The following is a 27,101-nucleotide window of genomic DNA, read 5'->3' on the forward strand; positions in this document are numbered from 1 at the left end:
TTCAGAACAGATTAATATCTCAACCAGTTTAAATAATTTTTGTGGCATTGTACATCTGAATGCAGGTTAGGTCGTGGGTCTGGGTGTGTTTGTTACTGTAGGAATGGATTCAGACACTAGGAGAGGATATATTGTTTAGATACTATCCTTCTTTACTCACATGAGTGAAATCAATAGAGTACCATCATTTTCAGCTTACTTGGAGGCTTAGACAAAGTTGATTTAACTTTCTAAAAATAACAATCCAGGATGCTTTAAGGCAGGTTGGATTTCCCCTGGTATTTCCCCTTCCTCCCTTAAAAACAGCAATCACACAAACATATTTGTGTGTGTGTGAAAAAGTAAAAGTATTTACATACATAATCTAGGTCTTGAAGCAGCAGTTAAAGTAGCATAATGAAGGCAGGTTTGTAACCACTATCTAAGGCTGGATCTACACTGACCTCTTTAACGTTATTAGAACAATATTAAATATATTGTTCCAAAACTTCACGGGACATACTTGTAAATTAAAGCATTTCTTACCTTTGTTTTTTCCGTCAAAATGCTGTCTGCCTACTGCTGGTTGCTTTGCAGTACCCTCTGGTGTCACATTTTAATAACATATTGTGAACGTTGAAAGTGGGACGTCATGTGTACATATATGTTCTAAAAAACATTCCTTAATCCTTCTTTAGCTTTAAAAACCGTGAGTGTGGATCCACTGTAGGTTACCAAAGTAATCTAAGTTCAGAAATGGCGTTTTCGTTGCTAAGCTCAGACATGCATGTGTAGTCAGCTTGAAGGTATGATGAAGAAGGAAAAGGATGCCCAGGAAGGAAGGAAGGAAGGAAGGAAGGAAGGAAGAATGTAATGTTACAGCCTCCGTTTGAACGCCACCAGGTTTGGGAGTATTTTCCTTAGCATCATGCTAGACGCTGTAGTCGCCAGCTTTGGCCCACTGCCAATTGTGCAAAAATATATTAAATAAATCCATCACCTCGCCCATTGAAATTATTAACAAAAAATCCTGGCATTTTAATATTTTCAAGACGGATATCATGGTAGAACTAATTTGGCAGCTGTCTGAATTACAACGATGCACATTCATATTGGGCTCCTGATGTACTGGAGCAAACGCTTTGTATTCCAGCCCAAAATGATGGACTAGTTCGGCACTTCACCATGCAGCCGTTGGCACCAAGAGCCTGACAAATTACTGAGAGCACTCGATAATCTATCAAGGCAGAGGATATGACATCTTTATTTTTAGGCCGCCTCAGATATCTCTGCTGAGAACCACCAAGTTGCTGCAAAACTAGGGACCTAGATAAGATAGTGTCAGATGTAAATGGCTGATGGTGGTTCAGCAAATGTTCTTGTGAAGCTTTGCACTGCTTAGTGCATGATATTGGTAGCTTATCACATAAGAGGCATTCACAATGCGCAGCACTGCATGCTTTTAAAACTTTATATTTCAGTTTTTATTTTCATATCTCGCAAGCAAGCTATCACGCTTAATCTTAAATAAAATCCATGCAGCTACATTTTGATGTAGTGTAGCTCCCAGCTAGAAACGGGGGGAGGAAGTTGATTCTCTTTCTGTTTAAAGGCAAGCCTACCTACCGTATTTTTTGCTCTATGAGACTCACTTTTTTCCCTCCTAAAAAGTAAGGGGAAATGTGTGTGCGCCTTATGGAGTGAATGCAGGCTGCGCAGCTATCCCAGAAGCCAGAACAGCAAGAGGGATTGCTGCTTTCACTGCGCAGCGATCCCTCTTGCAGTTCTGGCTTCTGAGATTCAGAATATTTTTTTTCTTGTTTTCCTCCTCCAAAAACTAGGTGCTTCTTGTGGTCTGGTGCATCTTATGGAGCGAAAAATACAGTAATCCACATTTTCTGAAACAGCGCATGAACTGAAACACAGCCCTCTTTCAAAACGTGCACGCCACTGACTTTTGCACTACAATTCTCCAGACGAGTCATGTATGCAAAAATGCATAAACGAAGTAAAGCATGCATCAATTAGTGGAAATAAGATACAAAACCCCCATTTTATCGGGGGAAATTGCTTTGCAAAAAAAAGTGCAGATCAGGCAAAACTGCATACACAAATGTGTGTCAGGAGGAATACATACTAATATGTATGATGAGTTTTTATTGCATTGCAGGGGGTTGGGGTCCCTTCCAACGCTATGTTTCTACCATTCTATGCACTAAAACAAATTGCAACTTGATGTGGGAATATGGAGAACTGAGCTAATATTGGAAAAATAAGAAACTGAATGAAACAGAAAGTGACAGAATTGTCCATCCATACCCACAACACAGCAATAATAATAATAATAATAATAATAATAATAATAATAATTTATTTATTATTTATAACCCATCCATCTGGCTGGGCTTCCCCAGCCACTCTGGGCGGCTTCCAACAAAATATTAAAATACAGTAATGCATCAAACATTAAAAGCTTCCCCAAACAGGGCTGCCTTTAGATGTCTTCTAAATGTCAGGTAGTTGTTTATCTCTTTGACATCTGATGGGAGGGCATTCCACAGGGCATGTGCCACTACCGAGAAGGCCCTCTGCCTGGTTCCCTGTAATTGGTTCCCTCATCCTGAATGATGAGGGTGGAGACGCTCCTTCAGGTATACTGGACCGATGCTGTTTAGAGCTTTAAAGGTCAGCACCAACACTCTGAATTGTGCTCAGAAACGTACTGCAACAGCTGAGGGAGTGGAGCCCATACCCACACTGGCACGTAATAAGATGCATAATTAGAGACTTGGGTGGCTGGGTGAACAGCTTTGTGTGGTTGCGATGCTGCTGGCCAATCAGCAGCCGTGTTCCTGCAGGGTGCTTCTCCACCTCTGATGTCATCTATCAGTTGATGAGGTCATGAAGTCCCTTGGGTGATGCTCAGTGGCTGGAGGCAAGAGTAATTCCCATCCCACCTCACCAGCTACACCTGCCCCTCAACTGTATCGTGATGATTAAACAATTCACCTCAAACTAAGTCCTCCTCAAAATGAAAAAACAAAACAATTTCAGTACATTGGATGCTCAGATTGCGAACATGATCTGTGTGGGAAGCATGTCCGCAACCCGCAGTGCCGCGTCTGTGCACACGCGGGTTGCGATTCGGCGCTTCTGCGCATGCACAAAGTGCAATTTAGCACTTCTGTGCATGCGCAAGCGCCGAAACCCAGAAGTAACCTGTTCCGGTACTTCCGGCTTCTGTGCATGGTGCGCAACCCGAAATCGTGCAACCTGAAGCGTCTGTAACCCGAGGTATGACTGAATTTCAGCTTCAAAACCTACTATTTGGTGTCTGACATGCAGGCCTCCTCATATAAAATATCTTCCCACTTGTTAGTTAGATATTTGCTTGTGGCGGTAAGACCCCAAATCTTTTCGCTCCTTTTTAAAAAGTATAAAATAAAATACTGCCTTTGACACTCAGATGAATGAAGAGAACTTTTGCCTCGGTGTCCTTGTAAGACAATAAGTGTAACTTTCTGGGGCTGCTTATTGGTTAGACTTGTGATGACATTACCCACTGCCACGGGATGTTATATATTGCAGAATACTTGACGGGCTGTGCTTTTATTTCTGAAGGGCACCCCTATATATCTGAGAGTTGCGCAGCTTTGTGATCTCATCAGTTTACTGCCAAACCTCAAATCCCTAACATATCCTTGCGATTCGTTGCTAAGCACTTGACAACGGAACCAGAATGTTAAGGGGGGGGGGAGGTAAAAGGAACGATCCTGCCTTGTATTTCTGCTTCATTTGAAATGATCCATCAACATGTGCCTTTTAGCAGGAATTTTGCTGCAGAAGAGAGAGAGATTCAGCGAGGCCACTAGCCTCAATATATCACCCAAGTTGCTTGTCTCCCTGTACTGAAACACAGCATCCCGGGTAGACTGCTTAGCTGTGTGCAAGATCTGCTGTGAGCTGTATAGTTATGACTTGCCAGACCCAGGAGATTTTTTCTTAAAAACCCATCATCTGTTGTTCATCTGTAGGGACTGCTTGCCAGCGGGAAGGTAAACGGCGTTCCGTGTGCTGCGCTGGCTCGCCAGAGCAGCTTCGTCACGCTGGCCACGTGACTCGGAAGTGTCTGCGGACAGAGCTGACTCCCGGCCTATAGAGTGAGATGAGCGCACAACCCTAGAGTCTGGCAAGACTGGCCCGTACGGACAGTGGTACCTTTACCTTTAGGCAAAAACCAAATGGCACCAGCCAATCAGCCAAGTGGCAGAATTCCTGCTCCAAAAACAGACCATTCAGTATTTCATTATTACATCCATCATAACTTATTCACACTGTTGAATTTATCTTCATGCTGCCAGCATTTTCATCTGCACAGTTATTTCTCATATATTCAATAAACGTTTTCCAATCTTCTTTAAATGTATGTTCTTCTTGTTCTCTTATTCTATATGTTAAGTCTGTGAGCTGCACATATTATGTCAACTTAAGTTGCCACTCTTCTCTGGTTGATACCTCGCTCGTTTTCCGATTTTGGGGGTAATGAAACACAGGCCGCAGTAGTGGCATACATAAATAACCTTTTTTGACACCTGGGAATTTCAGTCTGAATTATCCCCAACAGAAAGGACTCTGTGTTTTTTTACAGCTTGCAGTTTACTTAAAGAAAATATAATGAAAATGGTGTACAGATGGTATTTAACACCAGTGAAATTAGCAACAATGTATAAAATAAGTAATCAATGTTGGAAATGTAAAGAAAAAGAGGGTACTTTTTATCATATGTGGTGGATATGTAAGGAAGTAAAGGCATTCTGGGAAATAACAAACTCAAGAAAATGTTGAAATATACATTTGTAAAAAAAACCCTCAGAAGCCTTCCTATTAGGAATTGTTGGTAGAGAAATACCTAAACAAGATAAAACATTGTTTTTATATGCTACAACTGCAGCAAGAATGTTATTAGCCCAACGATGGAAGCAAGAAGAGATACCAACAAAAGAAGAGTGGCAGATGGAATTAATGGATTAGGCTGAATTAGTGAAATTGACTGAAAAAAATTGGAACCAGAATTTCTTGAAAGACTGGAATAAATTTATATTGTATTTCAAAGACAACTTTAAACAATTGACATCGCTCATAGGGTTACAAGAAGTTTTGTAGGTTTAATTTATCATTTATTGCTAAAGGAAATTTATAATTTGATTACCTAAGATTATGAGTTAGGCCGAGGTAGGTGGAGACCTCCAGGTATCCCACCTGGGGAAGGCCAAGCCCAGCCTGTGTTAATGGCGCTGTATAGGGTCCAGGGGGCTGCACGTGACCACGCAACCATTTAATGTGGGGAGCGGTCATTATTTTTAAAAAAATGCATATTAGAGATTAATTTGGAAAACCATTAGTCGAGGGGGAGAGAAGTCTCAGGCTGAAATAGCCAAATTATTTTATATTTTGTATACAAGATGGATGTTTTGATGGAAAATATCTGGAAAAACCAATATGTGTGTGTGTGTGTGTGTGTGTGTGTCTGCTTTTTAAGATGCTTTCAATGACAAACCTAGACAGCATCTTAAAAAGTAGAGACATCACCTTGCCAACAAAGGTCCGTATAGTAAAAGCTATAGTTTTCCCAGTAGTATGGAAGTGAGAGCTAGACCATAAAGAAGACTGATCACCGAAGAATTGGTGCTTTTGAATTATGGTGCTGGAGGACTGCAAGAAGATCAAACCTTTCCCATGGACTGCAAGAAGATCAAACCTTTCCATTCTGAAGGAAATCAGCCCTGAGTGCTCACTGGAAGGACAGATAGGGAAGCTGAGGCTCCAGTACTTTGGCCACCTCATGAGAAGAGAAGACTCCCTGGAAAAGACCATGATGTTGGGAAAGATGGAGGGCACAAGGAGAAGGGGACGACAGAGGACAAGATGGTTGGACAGTGTTCTTGAAGCTACCAGCATGAGTTTGACCAAGCTGTGGGAGGCAGTGGAAGACAGGAGTGCCTGGCGTGCTCTGGTCCATGGGGTCACGAAGAGTCGGACATGACTAAATGACTAAACAACAACAACTTTTCAACTTTTTTTCAATTCATTATATATCATTTCCCAATACTCTTTTACCCTTTTACAAGTCCACCACATATGACAGAACGTTCCTTTAACCTTTTTGCATCTCCAGCACTTATCTGATTCCGTCTTATACATCTTAGCAAGCCTACTGGGAGTTAAATATCACCCATAAATCATTTTCAAGTAGTACTCCTTCAAAGAATAACATGTTGTGGACTTCAAATCACGTTTCATGCCTGTCTTCTGACACCCCTTTAAGTAGAAGACCGTGCTCTGTGAAGTAGCGGGTGGTCACCTCATGTTATGGGCCTGCAAAAACATGCATGCATCAGAGTTTCTACATCTGTTGCAGGTGTCTGGACCCAGGCATGTGAGCATTTTCTTTTGTTTGATGCCGCGAGCTGTCTCCCCTCTGCTCTCATTACACAAAAGGAGAATGGTAATAAGTAGCTTTTCCAACTTAAATGGTATAAGATACAGAAGCGACTAAATCCAAAATCATTCCCGGGAACCTTTGCTCCCTTTCTCGGAGAGAATTTCTAGGTTAAGCAGCTTATTTGTCAGATCCATATTCTTTCTTTTCGCGGAGGCTTTCATAAATAATTCTAGCAGGGTGTCGGTATGATGTTGGCTCTACACCTCTACATTTCAACATGGCCAATGGATGTCAAGCTATTTAATGACTAGAGTATCTCCAGAAACTCTCTTTAATGTAAAATAAGGGAGATGGGGGGAAAGGAATACTTGGTTTAAAATGGATTTCTCTGAGGTAACCATTTCCTGGTATCATTACTAAACTTGGTGGGGAAAGGGACAGCCATTTCCTCTGAATATAAAACAATTTGTGAGGCCTGTCATAAAAACCTGAAAGGGTCTTTTTCTCTGCTTCAATTCCCTCTTAACGGCTTCCCATAAAAACCTAAGAAATTGTAATATAACTTTGAAAATGCTTCTGCCCTGGCAAAACTGGAGACCGGTGCTTGAAATATTTAGGGGATTAGTCCACGCTCAGCACAGGCAATTGCCTTGTTTGCACATAAGAAGCACTTTGAAATTATATTTCTTTCTTGGACCTCCTTGCCTTAAGAATCCTCTTTTCATACATCACGTCCTGCATGCTCCACTGCCTTCTTGACATTTCTTCATTCAGCTTTTCATTTCTGGCGAATTCTCTTGGGCCCTAACCAGTTCACGGGGAAACTTTGTAGTTCTCAGTAGTACATGACTGACAACATCGGAAGCGGTGCTCTTTGTCTGACTGACAACGGCATTCGTATGCTCAAGCTTTCGCGCTGAACTTTTAATGCCCCCTTGCCAAACTTCTGGGTACCTCTGTTTCTCCTTGTCATTTACACTGACTCCCCCTGGCCCACCTCCTGGTGTGTTTCACCCACTTCCTGTAAAACCTAATGTCGCATGGCCTCTACAAAATGATGGGCATTTACATTTGTGGATTGCTTCCATCCATCAGCTTCCATTGAAGGACTTTGGGGCTTTATGGACCAATCCTTGCTGAACACTTTGGCATATAAACATTGTACAGTGGTACCTCTGGTTACGAACTTAATTCGTTCCGGAGGTCCGTTCTTAACCTGAACTCTTCTTGACGTGAGGTACCACTTTAGCTAATGGGCTTGCTAGACGTTTCCCTGCTCTTTCTGCACCATTTTTGCCATTTTCCTGTTCTTTGGGGAGCATTTTTGCCCTTATTATTTTTGCAGTTCATATATATATATATATATATATATATACACACACACACACACACACATATATACACACACACACACGCATGCACGCACACACACGCGCGCACACACACACACACACATATATATAGTATGTATATGTATATGTAAAGGTAAAGGGACCCCTGACCATTAGGTCCAGTCGTGGCCGACTCTGAGGTTGCGGCACTCATCTCGCTTTATTGGCCAAGGGAGCCGGCGTACAGCTTCCGGGTCATGTGGCCAGCATGACTAAGCCGCTTCTGGTGAACCAGAGCAGCACCATTTTCCCGTTCTTTGGGGAGCATTTTTGCCCTTATTATTTTTGCAGTTTATACACACACACACACACACACACACACACACACATATATAGTATGTATATGTATATGTAAAGGTAAAGGTAAAGGGACCCCTGACCATTAGGTCCAGTCATGGCCGACTCTGGGGTTGGGGCGCTCATCTCGCTTTATTGGCCGAGGGAGCCGGCGTACAGCTGGCTAGGACTTGCCAATCAGAAGGTCGGCGGTTTGAATCCCCACAACGGGGTGAGCTCCCGTTGCTCAGTCCCTGTTCCTGCCAACCTAGCAGTTTGAAAGCATGTCAAAGTGCAAGTAGATAAATAGGTACTGGCGGGAAGGTAAACAACGTTTCCATGTGCTTCTCTGGCCAGTAAAGCGAGATGAGCGCCGCAACCCCAGAGTCGGTCACGACTGGACCTAATGGTCAGGGGTCCCTTTACTGTTACCTTTAACTGGCTGTTATGTCTACTATTTGCTGGTTGAGAAATGCTCATAATTCCAGTCTAGAAACTCCAGGACTCCTTAAAAATATGACAGAGCTTGTGAGATGCCTCAAGAAAAACAAAACAAAACACCCCAAGCCGAGTTGATCAAACATGAATTTAGCACTGCTGAGATTTTATAGCATTCCCACTTTCCCCCCCTCTCTAGTGAACAAACAGTGGCTTACATTTTTCCTTCATTAACAAGCTCCCACACAAAACATGTTGTAAGAACTGATGTTGAATGCAGTAACCATTAGTGTTAAAATGAAGGCAACTCCTGTGAAGCATTCTGAAAATTAATATTATTTGTAGTGTTAACACAGCTTTCTCTTGATCATTGCAGCTCAACATATGATAATAGCAGTCTGTTTTATTTTCTGCTGTCTGAAAAATTAGCCTCTGCATATTGGAGTGCTTTTGTTTTTTGCACCGTTGCTGTTCCCAATACACCTGAAATTATGATGTTTGGGAAACATTAAACATTATCTATTCTTACGGTTTGGTTCACTCTTTCTTGTACCTCGAGAACTGGAGTACTGTGCTGCAGATTTGGAGAAGTGAAATGTTCAAGGGTGGCTGTGTTTCAGTTTGTGTACTCTTTTGTAAAGTGTGAATGTGATAGTTTCTTCTCTAAATGTGAACTGTATTAAATTTCTCCTCCATTCTATTGCTATCTGTGTGTGTGTGTGAGAGAGAGAGAGAGAGAGAGAGAGAGAAGAGAGGAGGAAGAGATACCAAGAATAATAGCATATGATAAGAGATAATATACAGAAAAGAGGAATAAAGGCGATCCCAAATTAATTGGTCTACCTGCAAAGAGCAGGTGTTCCCTCTCTGGAAATGATACTTGAGTTTTGATTTGCAACTTCATAAAAGTTCCCAATGTGAAAAGCCTCAGTTTCTTGGGGCTGATGATGACACCTGTTCAAATAAAACCAGCAATAAATGCAGTTCACCCTTAAAAAACAAAAACAAAATAAATAAATTTCTCCTCCACTCCTCCTCCCAAATGAATGAGTTTAGGATTGCAGCTTTAGTCTGTGTATACACCTTGGTTTAACACCACACACACACACAACCTCAAACCAAAATCCTAACAGAAAACGGAAAGGAAAGGAAGTCAAAATGGCATAATTGCTGAAGCAGCACGCAGGTGATATTTGAAACTATGTATGTCATGATAGGATTTTTAATAAATGGAGAGGATTAGAAATCAGTAAACAGCTGGTCAAATAAATGCATATCGTGCTCTTTATTCCATGTTTCCCTGTGATAAGGAGCTGTAATTTCCCCCCTGTAATTAAAGAGGTGAAATGACAAATACGACTATTTTCTACTGTTTCATCTTATCACCGAAACGTAATGCCATTGTCCCAGTAGCAGGAAGAAGAATTGGGCTGCGAGAAGAACCCTATCGAGTTCATGACAGGCATGTTAGTGAGGTAAGCTGGGAGTCAGAAGTGACAGTTTTCCTTCCCGGCTTCTGCATCTCACACGTAATATAAATCCTCAGCTGTCATAAGGATATTTGGACTTCCTTATCTCCTCAAAAATAAACCAAGCGCTGTTGCTCCCAACCAGTAGCCTGCAATTCTATTCGGTTATGACAGACTTGTTGGAGGCAGCCAGTAGGTTTATGGCATGATTTATTTTAAAGCCTATTCCATTCCATTCCTGGTTTATTTTTCATCACAAACTGGCTCAGCCAAGCCTTCAGGTGACCTTTCTCATCCTGATTTGCATTCATCCTGATCTGCTTACACAGAGGTTAGACTATATCCTGTCCTGAATGAGCATTCACTCTGGTTTGTTTGTAGGGAGGTTATCAGACAATGAGCATTCAGCGTGATCGGTGCACCCAATGTTCCTATGTCTTCTCATAAATCATTTGTTCATTCCACAATTTCTAATGCATTTCCCCATCGCTTTCCTAACAGCAAAAAGTGTATACAGTGGTACCCCGCAAGATGAATGCCTCGGAAGACGAAAAACTCGCAAGACAAAAGAGTTTTTCATTTTCTGAGGTGCTTCACAAGACGGATTTCCCTAAGGGCTTGCTTCGCTAGATGAAACAGCCCTGCCTCTCGTGTCATGGCGCTGCGCACTTCACGCACGCTCGCTTCCCCGCTCCTCCGACTCCCTCCCACCTTCCCGCTGACGGTTGGTGCCTCGCGCCGCTGCCCACCCCCCTCGCGCGCTCCCCTCAGAGCGTCGTTGCCGCCAGCGCCTCTCTCTCCCTCTCTCCCTCAGGTGAAGAGGATGGTGGGGGTTCCGCCGAGTCACGCTCCTGAGCCCCGCCGCCCTCCAGCAGCCGCGTCGCACGGTGGCCACAACGCGCGGGTGAGTCTGAGGTACCGGCTGTGGCAGCTGTCCTGCTTCTCCCCTCCCCTCCCCGCCGTTGTCAGTGTTTAAATGCAGTGGTGCTTCGCAAGACGAAAAAACTCGTAGAACGAAAAAACTCGCGGAACGAATTAATTTTGTTTTGCGAGGCACCACTGTATATGTAAACTTATTTGTTTTGCCAGGGCAACAGAGCACCTTAATCCAGTTTAATTGTGCAAACATATTTTTCCAGCATGTGCGAGAATCCCTCCTGCAAAATTACTGACACTCTGGAAGTGATCTGTGCCAAACAAAAGTGTAAGATAGCACTACGATAAATTTCTAAAAGATTCACAGCTTTGGCACCAAATAAGCTTATAAACTGCTTTCATTTTTATCAACTGCATTTGTGTGCATCTGGTGCCACAATTTGTCAGATGCATTATTTGGGAGAGAAAAGAAAAAGACTTCACAATGTAATTTTGTCCCATGTTAGCCAAGTTCTTAAACACATTCCTCACAGATTATAGTATTAGTATAGGATTAGCATGTATGCAGTAGGGATGAGCGAATCTGTCAGTTTTGATTTTTCTCTGTTGCTCATTTTTCTAATCTTAAATTCAGTTTTAACGTGCTTGCAGATTTTAAGTCCTCGTGAAAATTCACAAGCATTTCGGTGTTAAATTTGCCCAATGTAGGCATGCTTATTTGCAATTTTGCCTATTATGCATATTTTTGCAAAGCAATTCCCCCTAATGGAATGCAGTTTCGTACATTATCTTCAGCAGTCTATACACTGCCTCGTTATGCAAACTTTACCTTAGTGTACACATTTTTCATTACTTGACTGGAGAACTGCAAAATTCAGAGAACCGAACATTTTGAAGGATGTCTATGTTTCACTATTGTTTCAGGATGTGCAGAAGAGGTAGCTTTGCCTTTCGAATGCAAACGGGATCAAATTTATCCTGGAGGACCTGAATGTAAATAGGAGGGTGGGATTTACTGCCTGGGTATGTAGCTATGCTGTCTTTGATAGCAGAAAGAATATTAATATAGACGTGGAGTGGGCCTGATACCTCCGAGTCTCTTAGGTTGCAATCCAAAGCGCGGTTACCAGTTCATGTATTTATGCAACAGCCATAGTTGAAAATGTGAGCTGCACATGATGACAGCTCAAAAATGCACATCTTCCCCTTTGGTGCGCTTTTGTTTTGACAGCCTTCAGGCGCCCAGGGGAACACCCCCCCCCCTCACTTGCTGCTTTGGGCCTCCATCCACTTGCTCCTGACATGTACCAAATTGTCTTGTATAGAGGCAACAGGAAAATGTTTGTAGGCTTTTAAAAAACAACAACGAGCAGTTAGGAAGTCACTTTGGTTACAGCAGCAGAAGCATTTCTTGGCTCTATCCCAAGGTGGAAAGGGACGATGAGACGATAGTCACAGGGGATTTCTCCCTCCCTCCCCTAAATGTTGAGAAGGGAGAGATTTCCACACCCTTCCCCTTCTGTGGGATCTTCATTACAGTCATTATCCAGCTTAAGGTTTTGACAGATATTAATAAATCATACACCATGCCGAAGTCTTTTGCATAGATTAGATAGCGTAATGAGATGGTGCAATGTGTTTGGCTCCACACAAATTAATCAAAAGGATGGTGCGGGTGTTTGAGAGAGAAATAAAAGCGTGTTTCTTGCAACAAGCGACAAAGTTAATCAAACAGGTCCAGAGTTGCTTCGGTTTGCTATAAGCAACTCATTTAGGCTGCTCTCCCTAAAAACAAGAGAAATTGCTTTTAGTTACTTTTGCCTTTGCTCTGCTGGGCAAAAGTTGGAAACTAAAGGAGAAAATGAAAGCCATCACAATTCTGAGCACAATTCAAAGTGTTGGTGGTGACCTTTAAAGTCCTAAAAGGCCTTGGCCCAGTATACCTGAAGGAACGTCTCCATCCCCATCATTCAGCCAGGACACAGAGTTCATTGAAGTCATCTGAAGGTAGCCCTGTATAAGGGAGTTTTTTTAATGTTTAATGTTTTATTATGTTTTTATATGTGTTGAAAGCAGCCCAGAGTGGGTGAGACAACGCAGTCAGATAGGCAGGGAATAAATATTATTATTATTATTATTATTATTATTATTATTATTATTATCATTATTATTAAATAAGGTAAAGGTAAAGGTACCCCTGCCCGTACGGGCCAGTCTTGACAGACTCTAGGGTTGTGCGCCCATCTCACTCAAGAGGCCGGGGGCCAGCGCTGTCCGGAGACACTTCCGGGTCACGTGGCCAGCGTGACATCGCTGCTCTGGCGAGCCAGAGCCGCACACGGAAACACCGTTTACCTTCCCGCTAGTAAGCGGTCCCTATTTATCTACTTGCACCCGAGAGTGCTTTCGAACTGCTAGGTTGGCAGGCGCTGGGACCGAACAACGGGAGTGCACCCCGCCGCGGGGATTCGAACCGCCGACCTTTCGATCGGCAAGCCCTAGGCGCTGAGGCTTTAACCCACAGCGCCACCCGCGTCCCTTATTATTAAATAGGACATCCCTATTTTCGTCTTTAAACTCTGGTAAGCTTCTTGTTTCTCTGGGTGGAGGATACAGAAAGGTGTGTGCGTGGAAACTAGTCTACCATACACAGGTAACATTTGCATTTATTCCTCTGCCCTCTTTTGCACCACCCATGGTTGGCATGTGATGGTGAACCAGCGACCTCCAAATGCTGCTGGACTAAAATTTCCATCGCCTCTGACCACTGGCTCTGCTGGCTGAGGCTGATGGGAAATGGAGTCCAACAACACCCAGAGGGCCAAAAGTTCCCCATTCCCATTCATTATTCAGACAAGATAATTGGACCCATCCAATTATCTTTCCATTTCATCTAGGGCTGGATCTTGTTTCCATGGCCACCTCTGACTAGTTAAAACCCATGTGTGGTCCTTCCTGCTGTGCCACCTCAATTAGTAGGCTATGAAGAGAACCTGCTTCCTGGCCAGCTAAAATAAAAACCAAGTTTTAAAGGGATTTATTTTTAGATAATCCATTTTAAAAGGATGGATGCTATTTCTTTTCCATTAATGCCACTATCTGGAGGTTATTTAGTGCAGCAATACAAGTTCTTATTGATGCAGATTGAATGCTGGGCTTGAGGCTGGCTTCCCCTTCCTCCCTTTTCATTTTGATCTCTAAAATAGAGATCCCTGCTGACTGCGTGCATCTTGCAGGTTTCTCCAGCTTGTTCCCACCTGTGTTAAAATCCTGCTCTGAGCAGTCCAAGTACTTTTTTGATTGTACATTCCTGGATATGTTTCTGAGCAGGCTGCCCCTCTTCTGCAAAACAGCATGCCTGCTGAGATACGGCAGGTGCCCACAATCTGCATTTTCTGGAAACAATTGAAGACATTTTTCTTCCAACAAGCTTTCCCAGCTAGATGAATAGGTCTCTGGCACAGGTGCGCGTCTAGTTTGTATTGTTTTAAAACTCACATTTTGCCTTTTTTTGTGTGCTGTGTTTGTAATTGGCATTTTGAGCTGTTTCTGTTACATTTTGCACATCGTCTTGGGACTTACGTGGAAGGCGATTAAGTGATAGCTATATCTACAATAATTTGTGCAGGAATGCGGCCATTGGCTTCTGAAGGTTATTATTGGAAGCCGGTTGATGAGAGATTCAGACAAAAATAATGATTCACTGAGATTCCATTTCATTTTCATGTGCAGCTACTAAATGCTTGATGGGAACCACTGGGAAATTACAGGCACATTATTTTTGTGAATAGCATATGCTTATCAGCACATCAGGAGGTGGAATTACAGATGTTGGCCTCATAGGAGTAGATAAGCATACATTGAATTTAGCATGCTTAGTGGGGACGCGGGTGGCGCTGTGGGTTAAACCACAGAGCCTAGGGCTTGCCGATCAGAAGCTTGGCGGTTCAAATCCCCATGATGGGGTGAGCTCCCATTGCTCGGTCCCTGGTTCTGCCAACCTAGCAGTTCGAAAGCATGTCAAAGTGCAAGTAGATAAATAGGTACTGCTCCGGCGGGAAGGTAAACAGCATTTCCGTGTGCTGCTCTGGTTTGCCAGAAGTGGCTTAGTCATGCTGGCCACATGACCCAGAAGCTGTACGCCGGCTCCCTCAGCCAATAAAGCAAGATGAGTGCCGCAGTCTCAGAGTCATTCACGACTGGACCTAATGGCCAGGGGTCCCTTTATCTTTACCTTTAAGCATGCTTAAGTTAACTCAGAGTTGGGTTTGAGCCATTGTTATGATAAAGGTAAAAAAAGGGTAAAGGACCCCTGGACCCCAGTCAAAGGCGACTATGAGGTTGCAGCGCTCATCTTGCTTTCAGGCCAAGGGAGCCGGCGTTTGTCCACAGACAGCTTTCCAAGTCCTGTGGCCAGCGTGACTAAACCACTTCTGGTGCAACAGAACACCATGACGTAAGCCAGAACACACGGAAACACCATTTACCTCCCTGCTGCAGTGGTACCTGTTTATCTACTTGCACTGGCATGCTTTCAACTGCTAGGTTGGCAGGAGCTGGGACAGAGCAATGGGAGCTCAGTGGTTTAGACCTTTACCTGTTGTTATGATGGGGACATTGGAAATGGCTGCTGCTGTCATTCCAATTGCCCTGGGTGTGTTTGTAACCTAAAACAGTGGCTTTAAAATTGTGTTCTAGGGTGAGAATCTTTGGAGAGCGGTACTCCATCCCATACATATACTAAGAAGCAACTGCTTTGGTGAGGGTTGCCAACTTTCCTTCACTCCTCCTCCTGTGCCTTTAACAGCAGCTTCACCTGCAGTTATTAGCAGAGGAAGAGGGTTGACCTTGATGCCGCAAAAACTTCACCTTCTAATTTCTGCCAAAGGTGCAGAGAAGCAGACCATGCTACTTCTGCCCCAGGTCATTTGACCACCCTGTCTTAGCCTGCTGCATATATTTACACTTCATAAACATTTACTAGTCTTCTTTAATTGCCAAAGCATCTACCTAATCCTTTTAGAACTATTTACAAAATTGAACCTTAATGCTATTAAATGCAGCCAGATAATTTTGATAAGATGTGAGCTGCCTAATGTGAAGCTACTGCTATGGGTGGCATTCTAAATAACTTAAGTTAGATTTATATTGCCCATTTAAATATATGGGCCATGCATTATCTACTTACTGGAGTTGAGAGCACATAGTTTATTGCTGGGGGAAACTATTAATGGAACACTGTATATGAAAAGAAGGAGAAAATGGTTTTGTCGAGTGGAGGATAAGCTTGTGGTTGTTTTTCTCAATACAGTGTTGTTGTTTTTAAGTGTTGTCTCCCTATTGATCTGCACGCTGTTCGGTGCCTGTCAAGAAAGCTGGCTAAGAATCTCAGCAAAGCACAGAAATCTGGTAGGCATGATCTTCTAAGGCACAAGAAGAACACAAGAAGAGCTGTTGGATCAAGGCTGGATCTAGACACATCAAAGAAGAGTTTCAGCTAAACACGTTGCAAACTTTGTATGAGAAATCGGGTTAGCAAAAAATGGATCTCCACAGCGCCATCTGGTGTCACAGTGTTACAATGCATAAGCAACGCATATGAAGCGATTTTTCTTTGCCAGTGTAGCTGAATCCCTAGTCAAGCTTCCTGTTTTCTCAGCAGCAGCCAGCCAAATGCCAGTGAGAATCCCACAAGGAGGACCAGAGCTCAAAAGCACTCCCTGCTCATGTGATTTCTAGTAACTAACAACAACAACAACAACAATTTATTTATACCCCACCCATCTGGCTGAGTTTCCCCAGCCACTCTGGGCAGCTTCCAATCAAGTGTTAAAAATACAGCATTAAATATTAAAAACTTCCCTAAACAGGGCTGCCTTCAGATGTCTCTTAAAGAGAAGATAGCTGCTTATTTCCTCCACATCTGAAGGGCAGGCGCCACTACTGAGAAGGCCCTCTGTCTGGTTCCCTGTAACCTCACTTCTCGCAATGAGGGAACCGCCAGAAGGCCCTTGGCACTAGATCTCAGTGTCCGGGCTGAACTATGGGGGTGGAGATGCTCCTTCAGGTATACAGGACCTGTATTCAAAAAACTTCCTGCCTCTGCTAGCCTTATCCTCCATGAGTTTATCTAATTCTCTTTTAAAGACACCCAAATTGGTAGCCATCGCTGCCTCTTGTGGAAGCAAAATTCCATAGTTTAACTATGTGCCGTGCTAAGAAGTAATTTCTTTTGTCTGCCCTGATTGTAACAGCATTCAGCTTAATTGGATATCTCCAGCCAAGTCCTGTTTCATGTCAAGTCCTGTCAGTGCACTGTGGCGTATTCGATGGAGGTTGTTAGCTATGGATATTTAGTCTGCAATAATCGCTACCAGCAAAGCAACAAGAAAATGAATTGAGGAACTTTCTATCAAGATAATTGAACAGAAGAAACAAAAGTAACCAGACTTGCCAAGTGAGGCGAAGGAAGTGTGGCTCCCACAGTCCCATTTTACGAGAGAGCCAGAGACCTCGGGTTTTCCTGACAATTGTACAATCACAGAATTGTGGAGTTGGAAGGGACCCTGAGGGTAATCTATTCCAACCCCCTGCAATGCAGGAATCTCAACTAGATCATACATATCAGTTGGCCATGCAACAGGATAAAAGGTAAAGGTAAAGGGACCCCTGGCCATTAGGTCCAGTCGTGGCCAACTCTGGGGTTGCAGCGCTCATCTCGCTTTACTGGCCAAGGGAGCCGGCTTCCAGGTCATGAGGCCAGCATGACTAAGCCGCTTCTGGCGAACCAGAGCAGCGCACAGAAATGCCGTTTACCTCCCCACTGGAGTGGTACCTATTTATCTACTTGCACTTTGACATGCTTTCGAACTGCTAGGTTGGCAGGAGCAGGGACCGAGCAACGGGAGCTCACCCCGTCGCGGGGATTCGAACCGCCGACCTTCTGATCAGCAAGTCCTAGGCTCTGTGGTTTAACCCACTGTGCCACCCGCGTCCATGCAACAGGATAGACACATTCGAAGCTTAAAGTAGTTAAACAACATAGGAACAAAGGAAGGGGCTCTGGGAAACAACTGCTTGTGGGGAGAGAGGGGGGGAAAAGAACTGAATCACTTAACTACAATATATTCAACAAATACAAAGCAAAATTGGCTGCGACTCGAGGTATTCTGCAGACTAACATTTCCTGCTCTCTATTTGCTGCAAGTATATTACTACTGACTGGATGACAGAGCATACACGTTGTAAATCATTGCTAATGGTGCATATTCCTGAAGTCCTTGTGAAACAGCAATTTATAGAGGCCGTGCTGAAGATGGCTAACTATGGTTAGTTAACGCTGCCCATTGATCACGCTGTTACAAGCGGCTGTTTCTTTGCTTACCTGAGCAGCACGCCCGCGTCCATCCTCTCAGGATGAATAAGAACAAGATGACCATCTGCATTTTTTGAGAGAGCAGCGGCTACCCCCAGTGAGCTCAATAAAAGAAAATTATGTTTCCGCGCTTTGGGTGAAACCAGTAAATCAGCTGTCGTTCTTGCACTGAGGCGAACAATGAAAAATAACATTTTGTGGGAAGGCGTCTTCTGTAGCAGCAGCTGGGTAAAAAAAAAAAAAAGCTCTTGAATAAATCTCCTGCGAGGGGTCACTCGGATGTTATTATTGCCGTGGTGATTGTTCACACCTTTTCTGAGGCCTTGGTGGCAACGGGTACCACAAAGAGTAGTGCTGCCATGTTGGGTCATCGTTTTTTCTACAACAACAACAAAAAACCCTTATAAAAATACATTCTCTCTCCTCCTTTGGTGTGAAGCCAAAATGAGGGATATAAATTTTAGAAATCTGTATGTAGCCAGAGGTTTGCTTGCTAGGTTTTTTTTCCTTTTCCCTTTTGGAATAAGGGTTTCCGCAGCTGAAGAGAATGTATCTCTTTGACAGTGGCAGTGTGGGACCTGGGATATTTTAATGCCAGAGGCAATGTGGTAAAAAGGCACCTTCTCTCCAAGCTAGGGATAGAGGAATCTCTCAGCTTCGGTTTCTGTTTCTCATTTTTCCAGTCTTCCGTTGGCTGCCTGCTTGGTTCTGATCTGAGTTAAGGTGGCTAGAGCATGGTGCTGACACTGTGAAGCTTGCAGGCTCGATCCCTGTAAGGCAATGTTTCTCAACCTGTGGGTCCCCAGATGTTGTTGGACTACAACTCCCATCATCCCTGACCACTGGTCATGCTGGCTAGGAATGATGGGAGTTGTAGTCCAACAACATCTGGAGACCTACAGGTTGAGAAACACTGCTGTAAGGGATAGCTGCAAATTCCTGTATTGCAGGGGTTGGACAAGTCAGGAGTCAGCAGGGGGCCAGTCCACTGTCCCTCAGACCTTGTGGGGGGCCGGACTATATTTTGAAAAAAAATATGAACAAATGCCTATGCCCCACAAATAACCCAGAGATGCATTTTAAATAAAAGGACACATTCTACTCATGTAAAAACACACTGATTCCCGGACCGTTCGCAGGCCGAATTGAGAAGGCGATTGGGCCACATCCGGCCCCCGGGCCTTAGGTTCCATACCCCTGGACAAGATGATCCTCAGGGTGATTCCAACTCTATGATTCAATGAGATAACCCCCTCATGTGTTCTATGAGAGCCCAATTTGAGGAGCAAGTACTCACTTTTAAAGCCATAAATGGCCTTGGGCTCACATAACCGAACAAGCACTTTTCCCAACATCGTGTGTTAAGATCATCTGTTGAGGTCCTGCTTCAGGGACCTCCCTTGTTTGAGGTGTGCTCCTTAACAAAGGAGAAGATTTATCAATACTGGTGCCCTGGTTGTGGAATATCCTCCCAAAAAGAGCCCCCCCCCATGTTATATTTTGAGCACCAGAAAAAAAATTATTTTTTTGAACTGGACATTTTAAATTCTCAAATTATAGATTTACTTTAAGGGTTTTTACTTGTTTATTTGTGATTATTCCCTGAGTTACGACTTGTGTTGACTGCACACTGCTCTGAAATCTGATCAGGATGGAGGGGTGCATAGAAATGTTGCAAATAATTGTAGACGCAGAATCTTCACTGCTTCTTCGCAGAACATTGATGGAGAGCAGCAAGAATGGAAGGGTGAACTGTGTATTCATCTACAACATGTAAGCAGATTCATTTATCTGAGCCGCCCAGGTTGTTTTTTCTCCTTGCCAATACCTACTCTCTTCTTCTAACAGCTTGTAATGTGGGTTATAGATGAGTCCGGGGGAACCCACCTCATGAGAGTCCACACAAGATGACCTTCATGATCTGTACAGCATGATCAGTCTATGGATTATGCTTTTATCCTTCTGAATCTCCATTGTATCCCCATCTGCTGAGAATCATTAAAGTACTTAAGAGGACATGTGTGAGATCAATGTTAAGCTTTGTAGGGCCTTCCAATAATAACACCGGCCTGCATAAGAAGTTCAAAATGTGACATCGTTGCTCAGCAGCAGATTTTATCCAATGTGGGCTTCTTTCCCTAACTCCCAAGGGACTTCTGGAATTCTACCATCATTGTTTATGACTGAACTGTTTGGCCTAATAACTCTTTGACTTAATTGACCTATTATGTATGAAGGTGGACACTAGATGTCAGCACTCCCACACACAAGTGCAATTGGACCATCAACCATCTGGCCGTTCAAGAAATATCCCAGTGATGACCATTTCTTTATAACATGTGGTCAGGCAAACCCTCTGCTCTTGGGCAACGCTATAAAGACGACTTCACAGATGGTAGAAATGTAGTAGGAAATGTTGTGTACAAATAATGTACACTGCCGTGTGGTGATGTATATTTTGTCATGATTTCATGTGCATAATGCTCTCCCCCGAGAGATCCATCTGTCCTCATCTTTGCTTTCGTTTTACTATCGGGTGAAGACTTTTTCCATTGAGGAAGGCATTTCCTAGCTGTTGGCATTCTATTCTGCGTGCTCCTCTTTAGACGCAGGTTTTGTTTCCATTCTTTTGCTCCACTGGTAAATTGATTCAATTATCTATGGCTTTAATGTTGCCATTGTTTATAATGTGGCTGCTGAGTAGGCGCCAGGGCTCAAAACAGAAGCCTTTGGGTTTGGGTAAGCCACTGAATTGCCTAGGTAGTCTACTAGTCTTGGGCCGACCTTGCCTACTCAGGCACTGAGAGCCAGTGTGGTGTAGTGGTTAAGAGTGGTAGACTTGTAACCTGGTGAACCGGGTTAAGAGTGGTAGACTTGTAATCTCCGCTCCTCCACATGCAGTGGAGAGCCAGTGTGGTGTAGTGGTTGAGAGTGGTAGTCTCGTAATCTGGGGAACCGGGTTCGCGTCTCCGCTCCTCCACATGCAGCTGCTGGGTGACCTTGGGCCAGTCACACTTCCTTGAAGTCTCTCAGCTCCACTCACCTCACAGAGTGTTTGTTGTGGGGGAGGAAGGGAAAGGAGAATGTTAGCCGCTTTGAGACTCCTTAAAGGGAGTGAAAGCCGGGATATCAAATCCAAACTCTTCTTCTTCTTCTTCACATGCAGCTGCTGGGTGACCTTGGGCTAGTCACAATTCTTTGAAGTCTTTCAGCCTCACTCACCTCACAGAGTGCATTCCACAGGGCAGGCACCACTACCGAAAAGTCACTCTGCCTGGCTCCCTGTAACCTCACTTCTCACAGCGATGGAACAGCCAAAAGGTCCTCAATGCTGGACTCCAGTGTCTGGGCTGGATGATGTGGGTGGAGACGCTCCTTCAGGTATACAGGACCGAGGCCATATAATTTCACAATGCAAGAGATAGGAGACAAAAACACACATGAAGTCGTGGGGAAATAAGGCAAGTTCACATATTAAAGTAAAACTTATTTAATATGTTTTACAGATTTATAAACTGCTTCACAGCATTAGACAAAAACAAACTAAAAATTCAGAAATATACAATTTCCCCTGCGAGATTGGGCACATGGCTGGGAAATATTAGTGTGAAGGAGATGCCACAATGCAGGTACATAATTGCACTAGTTCAAGAAATGTTTTTGGTGATAGCATAAGTTGTTTGCCAGAGTTTCCAGCCACGTTTTCTACGAGGTCTTCTGTAATCAAACGATTCAAAACGAGTGCCCACAGGATGGTTTCACAATATAAACAATGTTCACATTTTAATAAGAGCACAAACTACACACTGATCACAGTTATGCAAAACTATCCTAGATGCAAGGCTACTCTTATCCATTTCAGGCCACCCCTTAATTTCAAGGTCCATAAACCTAAGTAAACAATGTGCTTATGTATCGACATATAATAATAAAACAAACCAGTAATCAATAACTAGTGTCACTAGCATTCTCCCTTGGGCACAACAATTTCCCCATTGCATACTGGTTACAGTAGGGCTAGGGGAGAAATGTGCCTTCTGCTGCATTTAAAGATGACTTAAAGGTAAACAATTCACACTTTCTAAAATGATAGAAGAATCGAAACACAGCCACCCTTCTCCGAATCTTGGGCTGCAGTTTTACAGCCAAGTAATATGCACAAAAAGGCATATACTGAGGTAAAACGTGCGTTAAAATGCATATATCAGTGAAATTACAGTGGTGCCCCGCAAGACGAATGCCTCGCAAGATGGAAAACCCGCAAGACGAAAGGGTTTTCCGTCTGCAGAGGCGCTTCGCAAGACGAATTTCCCTATGGGCTTGCTTCGCAAGACGAAAATTGACAAAAATTTTCGGGGGTTTTTTCGCTCCAAAACCCCTTTTTCTGAATCGCTAAGCTGCTAAAAGCATTTTAGCAGCAAAACCGCTAATCCCCCAACCCTTAAAAAGCCGTTTTTAGCCCTTAAAATGTCAATAGCGCTAATAGCGCTACTCCGTCAATGGGCTTGCTTCGCAAGACGAAAAAACCGCAAGACGAAAAGACCCGCGGAACAGATTCTTTTCGTCTTGCGAGGCACCACTGTACATACCAAATTGCTTTCTATTATGGGGAAAATGCATTGCAAAAATGTGTACATGGAGCACAAATGTGCACATGAGGAGAAATTCGCACCAAGGTGTTGATGAATTTTCATGTAGATTTTTTTTTAACAAATGAATTCACTGACTAATATGGAGAAGTGGAAAACTGAACTTAAGACTGGGGAGAAAATGAAAGAGAGACAGATTCAACCATCCCCAGCATTCCCCATTTTGTTTCTCTGATTGAATAATAAATATTAAACTTCCAATATCACTCTCCCTTCTTTCTTTGCAAAAAATCTGCAAGGTCTTTCATATCACAGCTCAGATACTTGGAAGAAACTCTTCACTCAGAACCACCTACAGAAACCTGTTCCATGAAAGCTGTGAAAGTCTTGACGAAAGGTGGAATGACACCTTGCTTGCAAACTTCGACAACAGAACCAGCACAGTTGCTTCTGTGAGGGAAAAGCAGCTCTCTGAGGAGATGATTTGGTGAGAAGCAACAGCATGGTGGGACGCGGGTGGCGCTGTGGGTAAAACCTCAGCGCCTAGGACTTGCCGATCGCATGGTCGGCGGTTCGAATTCCCGCGGCGGGGTGCGCTCCTGTTGCTCGGTCCCAGCGCCTGCCAACCTAGCAGTTCGAAAGCACCTCCGGGTGCAAGTAGATAAATAGGGACCGCTTACCAGCGGGAAGGTAAACGGCGTTCCGTGTGCTGCGCTGGCTCGCCAGATGCAGCTTGTCACGCTGGCCACATGACCCGGAAGTGTCTGCGGACAGCGCTGGCTCCTGGCCTCTAGAGTGAGATGAGCGCACAACCCTAGAGTCTGGCAAGACTGGCCCGTACGGGCAGGGGCACCTTTACCTTTTACCTTAACAGCATGGTAGGAGAGCTTCACCCTTCTTCCCACTTTGCTGTTGCTGAACAAAGCTTCCTCATACCTGATTCCCCTTTGCAGAGTTCTGGCTGTGCATTTGCTCTCTGTTTCCCCACTCCTGCGATATGCCTAGTTTCCCCCATGGATGTAAAATTCAAGTTGAGGGATGTTACTTTTAAAAATAACTTTCTCTGAAATTGATTACGGATGCAAACATATGAAGTCTTTACAGTCTGAACGATCAAACAGTAATCGTGCAACATGCATTAGAATAATATTAATCGGTGATATTAAAAAGGGAGTAATAAACAAATTGCCCCTGGAGAATAAAGGGATAATTTCATTCAGTCATTCGTTGGTTGGTTCGTTCATATGTCTATAAGTGGAATGATCTAATATCATGTCCTTGGTGTGATCTTACTTTGAAATGTTGGTGCAAATTAGTGAAACTTTTTATTGTTAAACATCTCAATTGTACCAGAATTTATTTGTGTTAAAAATGAATGCATAGTGCTCAACCATCCCGATTTAAGTGGGACATCCTAGAATCACAGAAACAAACCCAGCTTTTAATTGGATCCTTGAATGTCCCATTTTTTTGTCTGGCTCTCTGGACCAAAATATGTTCATTTTTTGGTCTTGTGCAAGTCTGCTGGCTCCTGTGAGAGCTTGGGACAGAAAACCCCTGTGTCCTGATTTGGATCACCTGGCTGTTGGAGGGTATGTAAATGTGTGCCCCCTACTTGCTAAGGAAAGGGGAGAGATGCTCCTAGGTGTAATTATCTCTGGCAGGCAATCAAGCCCCAATAAGAAGTAATGACCCTCCGGCAGTTTTATGTACATTTATTTTACAAAAAGACACATCCAGAGCCTGGCATTTCACCTGCTCGCATTTACGTTTGTTGGTCGGCCTGGGGTTTCGCTCCTCCCACAGCAGGAAGGACGCCAGACTCCCGCCTTTCCCCTCTTGCCCTTCTGTTGCCTTCTGATTTTATCCAGGCGCCTGAATCAGGGACTGAGAGGCTGACCTCTCCGTCCTCCTCACTCCCACTCGACCCAGACTCAGACCTCTGCTTATCTGCTGATTGCCTAGCAACGCTCTGGCTACCTTCCACCTCTTCCTCTCCTTGAGAGCTAATAGAGTCTTCTCTGGGAAGGGGGAGTCAAACTGCCCTTTCTCAATTCTGACAGCCAGTTCTCCTCTGCAGAGTCGGACCCTCGTTCATTTAGTTCAATCTCTGAGTCTAACTCATCCCCTGCATTCGGGTGGGGGGGGCACGTTCCTGACACTAGGCTCTGCAGATAATTGTACTTCGTTGCAGGCATGTTCAGGGAAGTATTCCCCACTGACTGGAATCTGGGCAGTGCCTCAGTCTGGCTCTCTTAAAGTGATATGTGGAACCTCAGCTGATCTCCCCCTCTTGCGAACAAAGGCACTGGAATGTTCTCCCCCATATCCCTGGGGATTGCCTTTGGTGACATGGCTGCTTACTCGTGTGCTGTGATTGGAGAATATGTCCGAACTGGATGACATCAAAGCAATGCTGTTGCTATGTTTATTGGCACCTTCCTTCATGGATAGCATTGTTAGTGCCGGGAGATTGAGCTATTGGCGACACTGTGCGGGATGTATATCAGTGGTGCTACATTAGCTTTGTGCTATAGACTTGCTGCTATATTTAAATATATCCTTTAATATGCATTTTTTAAATATGTGCTTTCTCTTGGCATAGTCATTTCTCTATGTATTTTATCTCTAAGTACACATCCCTAAATGTATTTATTACAGAATATGCATTTTTAAACACATATTTTTAATGGTTCCGGCAAAAGGAATAAGCAGTGCATCTGAAACAATTTTATTCTCCAGAGTCTCCAAGACAAACTTGTGCAGCTGGCTGGATCATGTAACTTGTGGGTAAGTTCTCACATTACCAACTTCTTAATATTAAAAGGAATACTTCTAAATGAGAAACTCTTATCATTACAATATTGATTTTTATTTTTATTTTTTTTACATCAAAGCATTTGGAGAAGTGTAAACTCCCATGGATAACTGTGTTGCAAATCTCACCTTTGCTGGGAGGTGCGGATCATATCGTTCTTATCAGAATTCACAAGAATCAAATTCTCCAAGCTTCCCTGACTGCGACTTTGCTATGCGGTCATTATGCCATTAGTTAGCATAGTGGCTGTTGCTGTTGCAATGTGACAATAGAACTGGGCATTAAGCCTGCTTGGATGCCATCGGATTTTTCACTTCACAGGTATGCAGAGAGTTTGTTGGGAAGCTAGCTTATAAAAGCTTTGAGTGTAAGCAACCTTTTTTTTTTTTGAAAAGCAGCAAGCAAGAATGAAGGTCACAGCACTGGCCCAGGGGTAGAACTTTATCTCAGCAATATTTCAAAGCTGATAAAAAGCGGAAAGCAGGTGGTTAGAGAGATAGACCGAGCCAAAGGGAAGCTTGGGGTCAAGAGTCAGGTGGAGACTGCCTGCCAATTCCGCTGACATAAAATATGCCATTGAATTGTATATCTCAGCGGCTCACCTTAGACACCTGGTGGATGGGGCAGCAGTGCGGCCCTAGAAGGATTGCGGTACAAGCAGCTGCTTGTCATCTAGATCTGACCTGTCAATAAACAGAGAGACAGCTCTGAGACTACTACGCTGGAGAAGGAAGAAAACTAGAGCAATGGTTGTGTATGTTGTGAGCAAAGAGTGAAAACCCACAAGGCTTCTTTTATTCTCCTAAAACGAGGAAGTTGCGGCACAATCTGAACGCATGTGTCAGGGGTTCAGGAGCAGAGGCACAGGAAAGGGAGGAAATAGAGAGCGAGGGGGAGGAGTCCGAAGGAAATGTTAGCGATGACAGCGGTCCGAGGTCTCTGAGTCTTTCCAGCGAATCGGAAGATTCACAGAAAGGGGCTCCCATGGTCAGGGCAAGGGGGGTGCCTAGGGGGACACCCCAGGAAGAAGGGGCCAGAGGGGACTCAGAGAGCAGCAGTTGGAAATCAGGACCAGCATCCACACCAGAGTGCAGTAGGGGGGAGGAGTCCCAGGCATCGGGATCAGGTGGCGCACTGCCAGCGGGAGGACATGAGTCAAGATTGGCCACGCCTCCATCGGGGAGCGAGGAAACGGTCGAAAGGAAGGTTGAAGGCTGGGCGCGCGCGCCAAGTTCAAATGTACAGGAGGGCGGCGCAGTTGGCAGCCCGGATAGGGAGCCAGGTCCCAAAGCCCGCCGAAAAGAGCGGGAGGAGTCAGGGGGGTCAGCGTCAGAAGAATCCAGGAAGGAAGGGACCCCGGGGGGTAGCAGGACCCAGAGGAGAAAGGAGAGACGGAAGAGGTGGAGTAAGGCTAGAATCTTAAACTGGTGTACAGGGGGCGGAGATTC

At 44.1% G+C, this 27,101-nt stretch overlaps 1 long non-coding RNA gene across 1 annotated transcript in view; it reads left to right on the top strand.

Moving 5' to 3' along the window:
* LOC310660535 overlaps positions 1–13,227 on the top strand; it is a 195,007-nt gene extending 181,780 nt beyond the window's left edge. The window contains exon 3 of the long non-coding RNA XR_014503490.1: positions 13,051–13,227. This is a non-coding gene — a long non-coding RNA (uncharacterized lncRNA). The remainder of the gene's footprint in view (positions 1–13,050) is intronic.
* Positions 13,228–27,101: the final 13,874 nt, after the last annotated feature.

This window comes from Podarcis tiliguerta, assembly GCF_965153285.1.
Source record: "Podarcis tiliguerta genome assembly, chromosome: 12".
Lineage (NCBI taxonomy): Eukaryota > Metazoa > Chordata > Lepidosauria > Squamata > Lacertidae > Podarcis > Podarcis tiliguerta.